Raw genomic sequence first — 15,000 nt, 5'->3', positions numbered from 1 at the left:
TCTCTCTCTCTCTCTCTCTCTCTCTCTCTCTCTCTCCAAAACTTATACCTCTCACTCTATCTTGTAATTTACACTAAAATATTAAACTGATACAGTTGTCTCACTTTTTAAAACGAAATATAAAGCAACTCTCTCTCTCTCTCTCTCTCTCTCTCTCTCTCTCTCTCTCTCTCTCTCTCTCTCTCTCTCTCCTCGTTTTAAACCACAAGTGAGGAATAACCCCTATTCCCAAAAGATGATCTCATTAGATCACGTTAAAAACCTTTTCCTCCAAGTTAAAAACTGACCCCAGCTCAAACCCCAAGAGGGAGGAACTAACTGACCTCCGACCGCAAAATGACTGGGAGAACGAAGAATCGTGATTGGCTCGTTATATTATTTCATCAGTCCCATCTCTTCCCGCCGAGTTTGGATCGATCATACGACCACAGATGGAAATCTACTTAATCGGATATCCTTTTAAAAAGAAGAAAAATATGTCTGATCCTTTACAAAGTAGAAAAAATGTAAGAGATAAATTATGCTGAGAGCTTTAGATTTTCATTGGTAAATAATTCTTACTTTGAAACTAGAAAACGAAAAATTAAGGAGTAGAATCATCTGCAATCTCAGATATCCTTTTAAAATATATCTATACCTCTTTTAAGATTGAAGAACTGAACTACGGAAATTGACTTTGTTTGACTTAATTTGGTGAATAAATGTGAAAACCTTAGATTTCTTTTATAAAATGCATTTTCAGATATTTCAAGCAAAAAAATCCTGTTTCTACGAATAGTTTGATTTGTAATAAACGTTCGTGCCTTCTATTCCAGAAGAACTGCTAGGAAGCATCATTTAATGAGCAATATTAAAAAACTCAATACGACAAAAATATCATTATAAGGTCTTAATACAAAAGAATTTTATCATCAAATGGAAATCTATTACTCGTGACAGCAGGTAAATAAGCATTTATACGAAACTGAGGATATTTAAACAATGAAGAATAATCAGATTTTGCAAAATGAAAGAAATTGTAAATAATAAAAAAACATAGTAATAATAATAATAATAATAATAATAATAATAATAATAATAATACAAAGAAAAATATCTTATTTTGCGTAAACGTACTACGCAAATAGACAGGAACAAAATGCAGTTTAAAAATTCACTTTTAGTATCGTATGCAAGCGGTGTCAAAATTATTCAAATCATCTCTTCATTACAAATAATTGTCGAATTACCAAAAGACAAGTGAACCTATGCACATGAGACCTGTACTCGGGTACATTTTCAATTATGTGGAACAAAAATCAAATTAGCATGCACTGTCGTGAAAACAAGTGCTTTTATACACCCATATATATATATATATATATATATATATATATATATATATATATATATATATATATATATATATATATATATATAAAACCAACCCAGCAAAATTATATTTATATTACCAAATGAATAAAAGTATAAGATTATTATGCATATATATATATATATATATATATATATATATATATATATATATATATATATATATATATATATATATATATATAAAACCAACCCAGCAAGATTATATTTATATTATCAAATGAATAAAAGTATAAGATTATTATGTCATCACCTACCGAAACGTACCAAAAATCAGTATAAGGAAATCAAAACAATAAAAAAAATCGAACGAATAAAATAAAAAGAGAAGTACTCACAATTTTGAAGAGCAGATGACCTGCAAAGGAAAATGAAAGTAAATTAATTTTGTATTATAATATCATCAACAAGAGTTAAATGACTGATATAGCCTAAAGTCTTTTCTATTCTGAAAAAGTAATAAAGAAAAACCCGGGCAAGATATCATATAATTTTACAATTATAGTTGCTAATCAATGCCATGATTATCCAACTCAAGAAAAGCCTTCAAAATATCTCTCTCTCTCTCTCTCTCTCTCTCTCTCTCTCTCTCTCTCTCTCTCTCTCTCTCTCTCTCTCTCTCTCTCTCTCTCTCTCTCTATGTATATATATATATATATATATATATATATATATATATATATATATATATATATATTTATATATAATAACAATAATAGTAATAATAATCTTTATTTCAGCAAAAGCCATATACAGAGTTACAATAAGGGTACAGTGACCTTACACTTTTGACATCGGTGAAAAAAAGATGAGATAAGGAATATCAGTGATATATTACAAACATAAATTAGCAGGTTGACCACAAAGTTCTAAGATCTGTGTAATAAAATCACAATAGAATCAACGCTTAATAATGATGATAACATACATATCAGCAATCAATATTTATGTATATAGTGTGTGTGTATATACATTATACACACACGTACATATATATATATATTATATAATATATATATATATATATATATATATATATATATATTTATTTATATTAAATAAAATATATATATAATATATATATATATATATATATATATATATATATATACATATGTGCATACATACATACATTCATATATATATAAATATATATATATATAAATGTATTGCTTAAATACCATAAAGAGACATATGGTATTAGTTAATATAAGCAAATACCTAAAGGAGATAAAAGTACGAAGTCTAGCACCAAACGATTTCACGCTTATCCACGCATCCTTGGAATACAAAAGGCATAAAATAAACGTGAAAGCACTGGGTAATAAACTTCGAATCTTGGTTTTTAACGATATATCTATCAATCAATATACATTTATACATATACTGTATACAAAACACACACACACACACACACACACACAGTATATATATATATATATATATATATATGTGTGTGTGTGTGTGTGTGTGTGTATGTGTATACATGGGTCGCAACATATATGAGTAATTAATACACAATTAATCATACCTGCGTAAAGTCTTAGCAACTTATCAAAATGTGGCGAAAGTGTCAGCCCCATATATTTCTAGTCTTTCCCAAAATTGTAAGCCTAACGTAAACTCCTAAATCAATTTCTATTCTTTCTTACTTAGCTTAAAGTTTAAGCTAAGTCAAGCGCAGAAGGTAATAACCCAATTAGTTCCGATGAATCTATGAAACGTGAATTACAGGATAAAGTAATTTTATTGACATTACTTAAAAACACACACATCAGAAACAAAAAGACATTTGGCTTTAAAAGAGAGAGAGAGAGAGAGAGAGAGAGAGAGAGAGAGAGAGAGGAGAGAGAGAGAGAGAGAGATTTAAAACAATTGATAAAACGGTGTTGAAGGAGAGAAGCAAGAAGTGACGGAGATCTTATCGGCCTATTGGTGGACGACTAGATTCACACACACACAGAGAGAGAGAGAGAGAGAGAGAGAGAGAGAGATTTACCATAATAGAACTACTGGTTTTTAACGCCAGAGCAATAAACGTTCCGAATGATTTATATAGTCCATTCCTTATCAGCAAATTCAATGAAATCATCACCAAGATGGGAATTTTCTTGTGACTTTGCCGTCCGTCTCTTAATAAGCGCCACATGTCTTCATAATCTCGTCTTTCTATTTGTTTTTAAAGCCCTTCCTTATTCAGTGTCATTAAACCTTTAAAACAGACATGTGCCCCCAGCTTTTCTCTCCAGTTGCCAGAAGGATCAAATATCACCGTTACAGCCCTGCTTTATTTATTTATTTTTTTCCCTATGAAAATGCCGACGAAACAATCAAGTATTGCTCTCATCTAGTAGAGATTTAATAGAAGTAAAAAAAGGAAAATAGTTGTGTATGAGCGCAAAGCAGTTGATGGACCCGCCACATGCATCATTTATCTTTCTACCATCGTTTGTCATAGTTGGCTGATTCCCTGCAGTAATTGAAGGCAGTGGGCCACTGAGATGAAGAAATTAATTCACTTTTGAAAGATTTATAAACTTTTCAAGCTGTGGCTGATAAATTGAGAGAGTTTACGTAAATTGATATTAAAACATGGTCAAAGGATAAGTCAGTTGACTCAGTGAAAATTTCTCTGCATCATTACATTTATTGTCTGGATTTAATATTAAAAAAAAAAAAAAAAGCATTGTGATTCTATTTCTACTTACATATTTTCCACTCTCATTAACGCAGACCGATCTCTAAATGTACATAGAACAACGAACAACAAAAAACTTACCAAAGTACTATCCATATAATTTCATTCACAAAGAAAGTAATGAATTTGTTATGGGGGAATATTTTGATTGTTACTAGAAACTAGTACGAAGACAAACTTTTGTGTATTATTGCGTCTTCGGATGTTTATAAAATAGTTCTTGAATCCTAAATGTGAGTCATAGATTTCGAAAGAGTTAACGTTCAGCAATATCAAGCTGTTTGAAGGGTGGCAAAATTGTGTTAAAGCGAGGGACTATCGCCCTTATGTCCTAAAGCTGTATTCATAAATCTCTCCCTCCCTCTCTCTACTACTAAATGTGTGTGGTACTTCCATGGTAGCTGGGGGCAGACCAGAAGGTTGAGAGATTGGATATCCATTTTTTTATTACTGCGTTTGGCTTCTATTTAGCATCTAAATCTCATTTAAAGGATAAAAAAAAATAAAGAAAATATTCCCCCGCTCAAGTTCTGATGGAGGTGGGGGAAATGATTCATATTCATCAGTTCATCCACCAAAGTTGAAAACTTTAATGACTATGGCAAGAAGATGGGCTTTATACTTGGAAAAGAAAGAAAAGATGTTTTCAAACAAAGTAAGATCATACGAATATTAAATAGTGAATATAATTTATATATATATATATACATATATATATATATATATATATATATAAATAATACATATATCTATTTATATATCTATTTATATGGTCGCTCACACACACGTATATAATATATATATATATATATATATATATATATATATATATATATATATATATATGTATATATATATATATATATATAGATAGATAGACAGATATATATATGTATATATATAGATGGACAGATATATATATATATATATATATATACTATATGTGTGTGTGTGTTTGTGTGTGTGTGTGTTTGTGTACTGTATATGTAGACTTACATAAACGTAATACACATATCTATTTATCTATCTATCTATGTGGTCGCTCACACACACACACACACACACACACACATATATATATATATATATATATATATATATTATATATATATATATATATATATATATATACCGTATATATAGACTTACATATGCATATTACACATATCTATTTATTTATCTGTCTATATGCTCGCTCACACACACTCACACACACACACACTATATATATATATATATATATATATATATATATATATATATATATATATATATATACATATATATATATATATATATATATATATATATATATATATATATATATATATATATATATATATATATATATATATATATAACATGCTTATATAATCAGATGATTCACAAGTGAAAAATTCATCAGCAAATGGAATACTAATATATTATATAAAGAGCAATTGTATGGATTTTATTATGCAGAATTTGTATAACCGTAGTAAATTTGAACACAAAGTTGATAGGAAATACAAATCAGTTAAAAATCAAATTCAAAACTAAGAAAAGCCTTGTTAAAGAAGGTTTTGTATTGCCAAAGAATTGTAAACAAGGGTTATTTGGTCATTACCTGGTCTACTATATCTGGAAAATGCAATAACCGAGCAGTTATAGAAATTAACCTCCATATCCTTGTCGATTACTATTATTATTACTTGGTAAGCTACAACCCTAGTTGGAAAAGTAGGATGGTGTAACCCCAGGGGCCCCAACAGGGAAAATAGTAAAACAAACAAATGCAAATAGGCAAGGCTCGTTGAAGATTAACCGATAAAAACATTCAGACAGGAAATGTTACGAAATTAATCCTCCGCCCCATTTGCCAACTTTTCAGCAACTTCTTGCGTATATTCTAGTTAATGTCAATGTTTCATCAAGTATTCTTTTGTGTTTTCCCATCATATCCTGATATAAAGCAAAGTAAAGCTGCGTAATAGTGCCAATGTTACGAGGGAAAAAAAATCTTACTGAGAGATGCTCCTCCCTTGATGGCTATTAGTTTCCCCCATCGAAACGTTTTCATCTTTAGACTAAATACGTATGCAAAACTGGGATAGGAACATTGTATAGTTTAAAGTTCTTTAACATTTTTAGCTAATGAGGATAAGATAGAACTCCATAGCCTGGTTATAGAGAAGGTATCACTTATGAAATAGTAAGGAAAATAAGAGAAAACAAAATATTGAGAGACAAAATTCCGTGATACTAAATTACATTTTTTGTAGCCAATGAAAAGTTAAGTTATTTTAGATACGTTTTGCGTGTCCACTACGACAACATAAGTCAGACAAATTTGCACCTGTTAATATTGAAAAACTATATTTTTTCTTTCTGGTATTGAGGATGTGACTGATTTCTTGACACCTTGATGTCAATGCCAAGGGATTTATCACAAGATACAGTTGGATTCCGTATTATTTGTGTACACCGGTGTACGCTACGGAAGAGTTATCCATTGAATAGTGTTATTTAATCAAAATTATCATCCTATGTGATTAACGTTATTTTCGTCCCAATGGAATACTTCCAGGTATATCGTCGAGTTGCCAACTGTCTCCTCAGCTTGACTGGGTGTAAACCAAAATTTATGAGTACACTGTTAAAAATTTGCATTAAAAAAAAAAAAAAAAAACGGTGAATGTCTGGCAACATCTATTCCACTATTTTTACCGTTTTAAAAACGGATATATATAATCAAAGGAGTCATATTACGGTCACCAACCCGTAAAAGATAATAATAAACTAGGGTAAAATTACGGACGCCCATATTATTATTATTATTATTATTATTATTATTATTATTATTATTATTATTATTATCATTACTAGCCAAGCTACAACCCTAGTTTGAAAAGCAAGATGCTATAAGCTCAAGGTGCCCCAACAGGGAAAATATCCCAGTGAGGAAAGGAAAAAAGGAAAAATAATATATTCTAAGAACAATGACATTTGAATAAATATTCTCCATATAAACTATGAAAACTTTAACAAAACAAGAGGAAGAGAAACGAGATAGAATAGTGTGCCCAAGTGTACCCTCAGGCAAGAGAACTCTAACCCAAGACAGTGGAAGACCATGGTACAGGGGCTATGGCACTGCCCAAGACTAGAGAACAATGGTTTGATTTTGGAGTGTCTTCCTAGAAGAGCTGTTTACCATAGCTAAAGAGTCTCTTCTACCCTTACCAAGAGGAAAATAGCCACTGAACAATTACAGTGCAGCAGTTAACCCCTTGGGTGAAGAAGAATTGTTTGGTAATCTCAGCGTTGTCAGGTGAATGAGGAGAGAGGAGAATCTGAAAAGAATAGGCCAGCTATTCGGGGTATGTGTAGGCAAAAGGAAAGCGAACCGTAACTAGAGAGAAGGATCCAATGCAGTACTGTCTGGCCAGTCAAAAGACCACATAACTCTCTAGCAGTAGTATCTCAACGGGTGGCTGGTGCCATGGCCAACCTACTACCTATTTTACTGAAATACGGCTGAGAACAGTAGATTTTTACGGAGAATTTCGGATTACAATTACGGTTTTTTTATTTCTTATTTTTAACAGTGTAGGTTATCATTAGTTTTCTTGAAAAGGAGTCTTGGTGCCTGATATTAAGTAATTAAACACTCAAGATCTGATATAAAATATTGTAATTTTAGTGCTCATTTGAAAATGAGTAGCGTTAACGAATATTTTTCATGAATATAATGCAGATTTCTTTTAAATTTACTTGCTAACATTTAGTTATAAAAATTAGTTATAAAGTTATAAAGATTATTCAATGCAAAATTACCAATCTTAGTCACAACCAGCTACATATATTTGCAAATTACAACAACCATAACTGTAAAATTCTGTAATTTCAGGTTTTTTTTTATTTATTTTTTTCTTTTTTGTGTGTGTGTAATTTGGTTTTTAAATTAATATATGGTCATACGTAGGCGAAATTTTTTTAGATGTAAGTTATTTGAAATAAAAATAAACTAATCATAAAAAAAGTAAAATCTTTAATTCTTTCAGTCTCGTGAATACATTAAAACCTGGGTTTATCAAGTCATTACTTATCTGAAATGGAATATTACTATTTTCTAAGGAAATAATGATCTTAACTGTTTCAATCCGAAAATCCACTCACGAAAGTGAATAAGCGATCTATAAAATAGTCGGATTTTATTTCGTACCTAAAATGAAAAGCCAAAACCAACACACTAAAATAAAAGAAAACTACTAATCTTGATTTGAATTAAAAAAAAATAGTGAAACTTTGGGGAGATATATTCCTTTTGCTTTTGCTTTTAGCCTACCAAATACCGCCGGGTCTAAGGTCACTTATGTTTACAGACAAAAGGAAACACCCTAAGATATTGCAGCGAAGAGAATTCCTTGCAACTTGCAACTAATCTTGCATGGGTTTCACGAGAAAAAAGCCTGTCCCTGATAAAAATTGAACGTAAACTATAGGTAAGATATACACAACAAAACTAAAATCTTTTTAATCAAATAACTAATGCCAATCACCCCTATACAGTAAATAACAAGTGTATGAACGTATATATACATACAAACACACACACACACACACACACACACATATATATATATATATATATATATATATATATATATACTGTATATCGGTCATGCTCAGCTCTCCCCGTCCCTCGAGTAGGGGGAGAAGCAATTAGCCATACCCTGGTGAGAAGTGTGTGTGTGTGTGTGTATGTGTGTGTGTGTGAGTGTGTGAGAGTGTGAGTATCTATCATTAAGATAATTAAAAGGAATCCATCACAAGGATATTGGAAATCAAAGGATATTGATCATACTTTTCTTGCGATCCTACAATAAAAAAAGACGAACACTCCTTGTCCTGGGAGTTCAGCCGGAATATTTTAAATGTCATATCCCGTAATTGACTGGGATTAAGAAACTTTCTGTATGAATAATCTTATTATGTAATATCCAAACAATGAATACTGGGAAATATATCTTATACAATACAATATATGTCCACCTGTTCTATACACACAACACACACACTGTATATATATATATATATATATATATATATATATATATATATATATAGAGAGAGAGAGAGAGAGAGAGAGAGAGAGAGAGAGAGAGAGAGAGAGAGAGAGAGAGTTTATTATATATATATATACATATATATATATATATATATATATATATATATATATATATATATACACACATATATACATATATATATATATATATATATATATATATATATATATATATACACACATATATACATATATATATATATATATATATATATATATACACACATATATACATATATATATATATATATATATATATATATATATATATATATACATACATATATATACATATATATATATATATATAGTTTATAAATATATATAAATATAGTTTATTATAAATATACTGTATACATACATATATATATATATATATATATATATATATATATATATATATATATATATATATATATAGTTTATTATAAAAATATCAACCTTCCCTATTACTGTCCTGTGGTGTTTACTCCGAAAGATTGTACTTCCTATTTCAAGATAATTACATTTTCGTCCGGGTGAAGAACATGTCTGGGAAGTGTACTCTAGTATGGAGCCATCATGCAAAATCTTACTAAAGAAACAATTGCTTCATGAAATCACCGTCGAATTATTTTTTCCCCTGCCGTAAACAATGTCGTCTACAAGCTATTTTAAATATTCTCAAGGTAGGTAAGTATCATTGTATGAGGGGATGTTTGATTAAGTTTTTAAATATAGTGATGATTAATGAAAAAAAGGGCTCGTTATTTCTGATATCTTCGATTTTGTTATTGAAGAGTCTTTTGACGATAATTGTGACAAACACATATAATGTATTTGAATAACATTATATATCTTAGCTACGTATATAATTTCTGTATTTGTAATTTAACCTCTTTCCTAGCTAACTAGAGGCCTCAAATACCTATAATGTGCGAACGGGTACATAGGCAATACTCCTTTATTTCACTACATGACTTAAAGAGATGACATATATCAAAAAAGAAAATACACATTCTATAACCCAATGTTTTATTTCACTCTCTATACTTCTTTTACTCACGATAACGATCTAATTTATACACTGCCTTATTTGTCACTTGAAATATAGCCACAAATACGGAAAGAGTCTTCATAATATACATATTGCAACAAGATTCATAAATGTATATAAATCAAGGTCACTGAATCCGATCAATAAGACTGAATTTATTGCCAAGCCTTTACTTTCGTCTCTATCCTCTTTTCTTATTACATGAACGATTGTACAAACCTATGAAATGTTCTTGTAACACCAGTGAAGTCACCCATTCACATGTTTTGTCTGTGGAGACCAATAAACACTGGGATGTATGCATACTGTCAAGTGGCTGCGTCTTGCCACCTGATGCAAGGGTTTGCAGTTATGCATAACACAACTCTTACATTAGGCTTCAAGAATGTCAACAGCTTCTTAGTGGCTGAGCCAAACTTTTCCTCTATCCCATCTTTCGCTAATTTTTATCAATCCTATCCAATATACCTTTGGTGTACCCTAGGCCATATATATATATATATATATATATATATATATATATATATATATATATATATATAGAGCCACACACACACACACACATATATATATATATATATATATATATATGTATGTATGTATGTATATATATATATATATATATATATATATATATATATACATATATATGTACATATATATATTTATAAATATATATATACTTATATATACACACATGTATATATATATATATATATATATATATATATATATATATATATATATATATATATATATATATACAAACTGTACGTTTGTGGATGTGTACACGCACGCGTGTATGTGTGTATAGATAAAAGTAATGAAAACTTTCACATGATATGCATGGAATGTGTATCAAGCCATGAAGGGATAAGAGAATAACTTGATTGCTTTCGTTTTATTGAGTGTCTTGCTCATGCCAAGACAAATCTGCAATTAACAAATTACTGACAGTGTTGAACCCACACGTGTGAGAACATCACCGGCCACGATATCAAAGACACCTTACCCTCCCCTGCGCTCAGCTAAGGACACGGAAGGAGAAGTTGATATAGATTGGATAGATAGGAACATGGAAAAAAGGTGATGAGAATGTGGGTAAAAGCGAAGACTCAAAACCGTGCAGCTAAAGGGACGCTCTAAAGACTTAATTAATGCCTACAGTGCACCGTGTGAAGTACACTGATGGCTATACCGGCATATTCCTTGAAAAACCTCTGGAGCAATTTCAGTGAGAGCTCAATATACACTTACTACGAACTCCCAATGAATTAGCAAATTACCGTTTTCTAGGTGACCCACACCTCTATCCTACACGGCTCAAATCATCTACTTTTTTCGTCCTCATAACTATGCTAAGCAAGCAATCATCAAATACTTGAATTTACCTATCCAGATATGTTGCATTTGGCCAGAATCTTAAGACCTCTTTGCTCTCCATATACTCCAGAGACAATTTCCCACAACAAATCATGTACTTTTCATTCATTCATATTCAACAACTACACGAGACTTCTATGAAGAGTTGGCTTGATTACATCTGTTTATATTCCAACTTTTTGTAATTCATTTTCGATTTTTGTCGACAGTACGACGTCATTCACCATTGTAAATAATACACTAAATTTTTAGACTTCTGGAAAAGCAACCGATCATAATCTCATTATTAACTTCATATTTTTCCATGACTTTACAATAATACATAAAACTCCTAATTGATGAGTGTTAATCTCATTTACATAATGACTCAAATAAAGTTACCTCTCGATATTCCAAGAAATTAATGGAAAATAATATTGAGAGAGAGAGAGAGAGAGAGAGAGAGAGAGAGAGAGAGAGAGAGAGAGAGAGAGAGAGAGAGAGAGAGAGAGAGAGAGAAAATTCCCAGAATCCAAAACAATTACTGGACGTTTCATACAAATGTTTGACTTCGTGTACAGAATTATGTTAACTTTTTCCAACGAACAAATATGATCTACTAACTTGAATTTTACGTTCTGACTAAAATCTAATTGGTTTGACTTATGAAAGAAGTATATCCGAATTAAAAACCTTGATTACTGTCGTATTCATAACATGAATAGAGAACTTCTCGACCTGAATAAAGTAATCTAAACTGCCTGCTACTACTATGATGTCTGTAAATCATGCTTCAGAGAACATGAGTGCCTGAACAGGACGGGGGAAAAAAAATTAAAAATTAAAATTAAAATTAAAAATGTTGCAAATACAAATGTCCAGTAGCATGAATCATTAATATCGTAGCCGAATAGTTCATCATAATTTTCCAAATAATTCTATTATTGTTTATTTTTACTCTGTTATTTTTGTCTCTTATTTTGCATTTTCTACTGATTCCTTTTCCTTCTGTTAGGAAAACAAATTTCCCTCAGCGTTATTTCCATTCTGGTATCCAGTTCGAAATCGGCCTCCAGAAATAGAAATCTTTATCTCTCCTAGAAGCGATAAAAGTGATTTCATGGAAGATTGGCACGCTGCCAATTCCCTCACCTTTTATATGAGTCTCTATGAAATTTGAAGATATTTTGACTAAGAAGAAATAGAAGGACCACTGTATATGACATTCATAACAAAATCGCCATCTGAAAAAATTGATATCAGTACCGTTGTTTTTTAAGTGAAGTGCACCATTACTGTTTTCTCCTGTATATTTTCCCTTTTTCCTGTGTGTCTTAGACCTACTCAAACCCATTATACTCGAATAACTTTATAATTTTTTTTTATTTTTATTTTCAAGATTATATAAGAAACAAAAATTCCCTTTGTAAAAGCTATATTATAAACAACGGGATATTCATTCGAAGAAAGCATGTTTTAACCCATATATCCCAGGTTCTAAAAAATAATAATTGCTTGAATCAAGAATTAACAATTCTTGCATGAATCTAAACACGTGGAAAATGGTAGCAGAGAGTCTTTAGTTATGGTAAGCAAGATCAAACCATTGTTCTTTAGTCTTGGGTAGTGCCATAGCCCATGCGCAATGATCTTCCACTACCTTGGGTTAGAGTTCTCTTGCTTGAGGTTACACCCAAGCGCACTATTTTCTGTTTCTTTATTCTTTTCCTCACTGGGCTATTTTCCTCGTTAGAGCCCTTGGGCTTGTAACATCCAGCTTTTCCAATTAGGGTTGTAGTTTAGTTAGTAATAATACTTTTAAAAATCATATTGGAATTCCTTTTTTAATACCATTAAAACATATCTAAGTTTGGAATTTCTATCAATATAGCTGACATTTCACTCAGGTGCTAAATTAAAAGTAAAAATTACCAACCAACAATATCTACCCCATAAGTAAAAAAAATCAAATAATGGTTCATAAAACGGAACAATACATCATGGCTAGAGAAGCATAAAATATATTACTGTATACCGAATACCATCAATGATGCAGCGGTAGGCTACCTCTGAAGAAGCCTCGGCAGTGAATCACTGTCAGCAGTGATAAATGACTAGTTTTAAGTGGCTCCCTCTTTCCGTTGAATTTATTACGTGAGAACAGACATAGGGTTACAACGCTTTCATAAGGTACGTATAACCGTTTGTGAGCCTCACGTAACTTGCTACTGTCTTTGGAAGCCCACTAACAGAAATTAGACTAATTAATTTTCATGCATGTGTACAATGATGTATAAATTCTATGCAGAAAAGCAAACAAATACACACACACACACACACATATATATATATACATACATATACTGTATATATATATATATATATATATATATATATATATATATATATATATACATGTATATAATATATATATATATATATATATATATATATATATATATATATATATATATATATATATATATATATAAAAAAACAACAACAACAATTGCAGCCATTGTAGTTCACCATAGGACAAAGGCCTCAGACATGTCCTTATTCATGTCTGGGGTTTGGCCAGTTTTCATTACCACGCTAGCCAACAGCAGATTGATGACGGTGGGAAACTTATGTTTGATAGCTCACAGCAAACCAACCTGGTATGGGTTGCCCTTACTAGTACAACTTTTCTGATAATGGGGATGCACAAAACCTATCACCGCATAAAGGTGTGTGTGCATATATATATATATATATATATATATATATATATATATATATATATATATATATATATATATATATACAAATTCATTTTATAATAAATTCTGGCCAGGCAAGGATTCCAACCTACACTGAGTCGAAATAAAAGTGACAGTTGATACCATAATCATCAGGCTATAAGAAGAGATAAGGTTTGGTGTTGTTTCCACTTTCGAATTACTTAGGGCATTGGTGAGTTTCTAATACTTGGCTATTTTATGACAATTTATTACGAACATTAGTGATTTTCCTTTATTCAAATAAGCCATAAATAAACGCTTAATATCAAATTTACTCTTCTTGGGATCAAAGACTCAAGAGGAAATTAGTTTTATGATGAATATTTCTTGTCTGGAAAGGATTCAAACCTGTGCGGAGTCCTGGTCGAACACAGTCGACACATTAACTATAAAGAGGGGTAAGCGTTTATTCAGATTCCGCTGTACATAATCCTGAGGAATTCCCGTTTGTATTTGAAATCTAAATCAATCCATCGCCATTTTAGCTTATTTGTGAGTTTGCAACAATTTGTCAGACGAATGATGATTTATCAACAAAAATGGTGAATTTCATTTATTCAAATAAACCACAAATACCTCTTAATACCGAATTTTGTCGGCCTCTGGATGAAAGTCCCGAGGAGAAACTCATTTTAGTACA

This window comes from Palaemon carinicauda, chromosome 1 (assembly GCF_036898095.1).
Source record: "Palaemon carinicauda isolate YSFRI2023 chromosome 1, ASM3689809v2, whole genome shotgun sequence".
In the NCBI taxonomy this organism is placed as follows: Eukaryota; Metazoa; Arthropoda; class Malacostraca; order Decapoda; family Palaemonidae; genus Palaemon; species Palaemon carinicauda.
The sequence above is the reverse complement of the archived record's forward strand: the minus strand, read 5'-3'. Positions refer to the sequence as shown.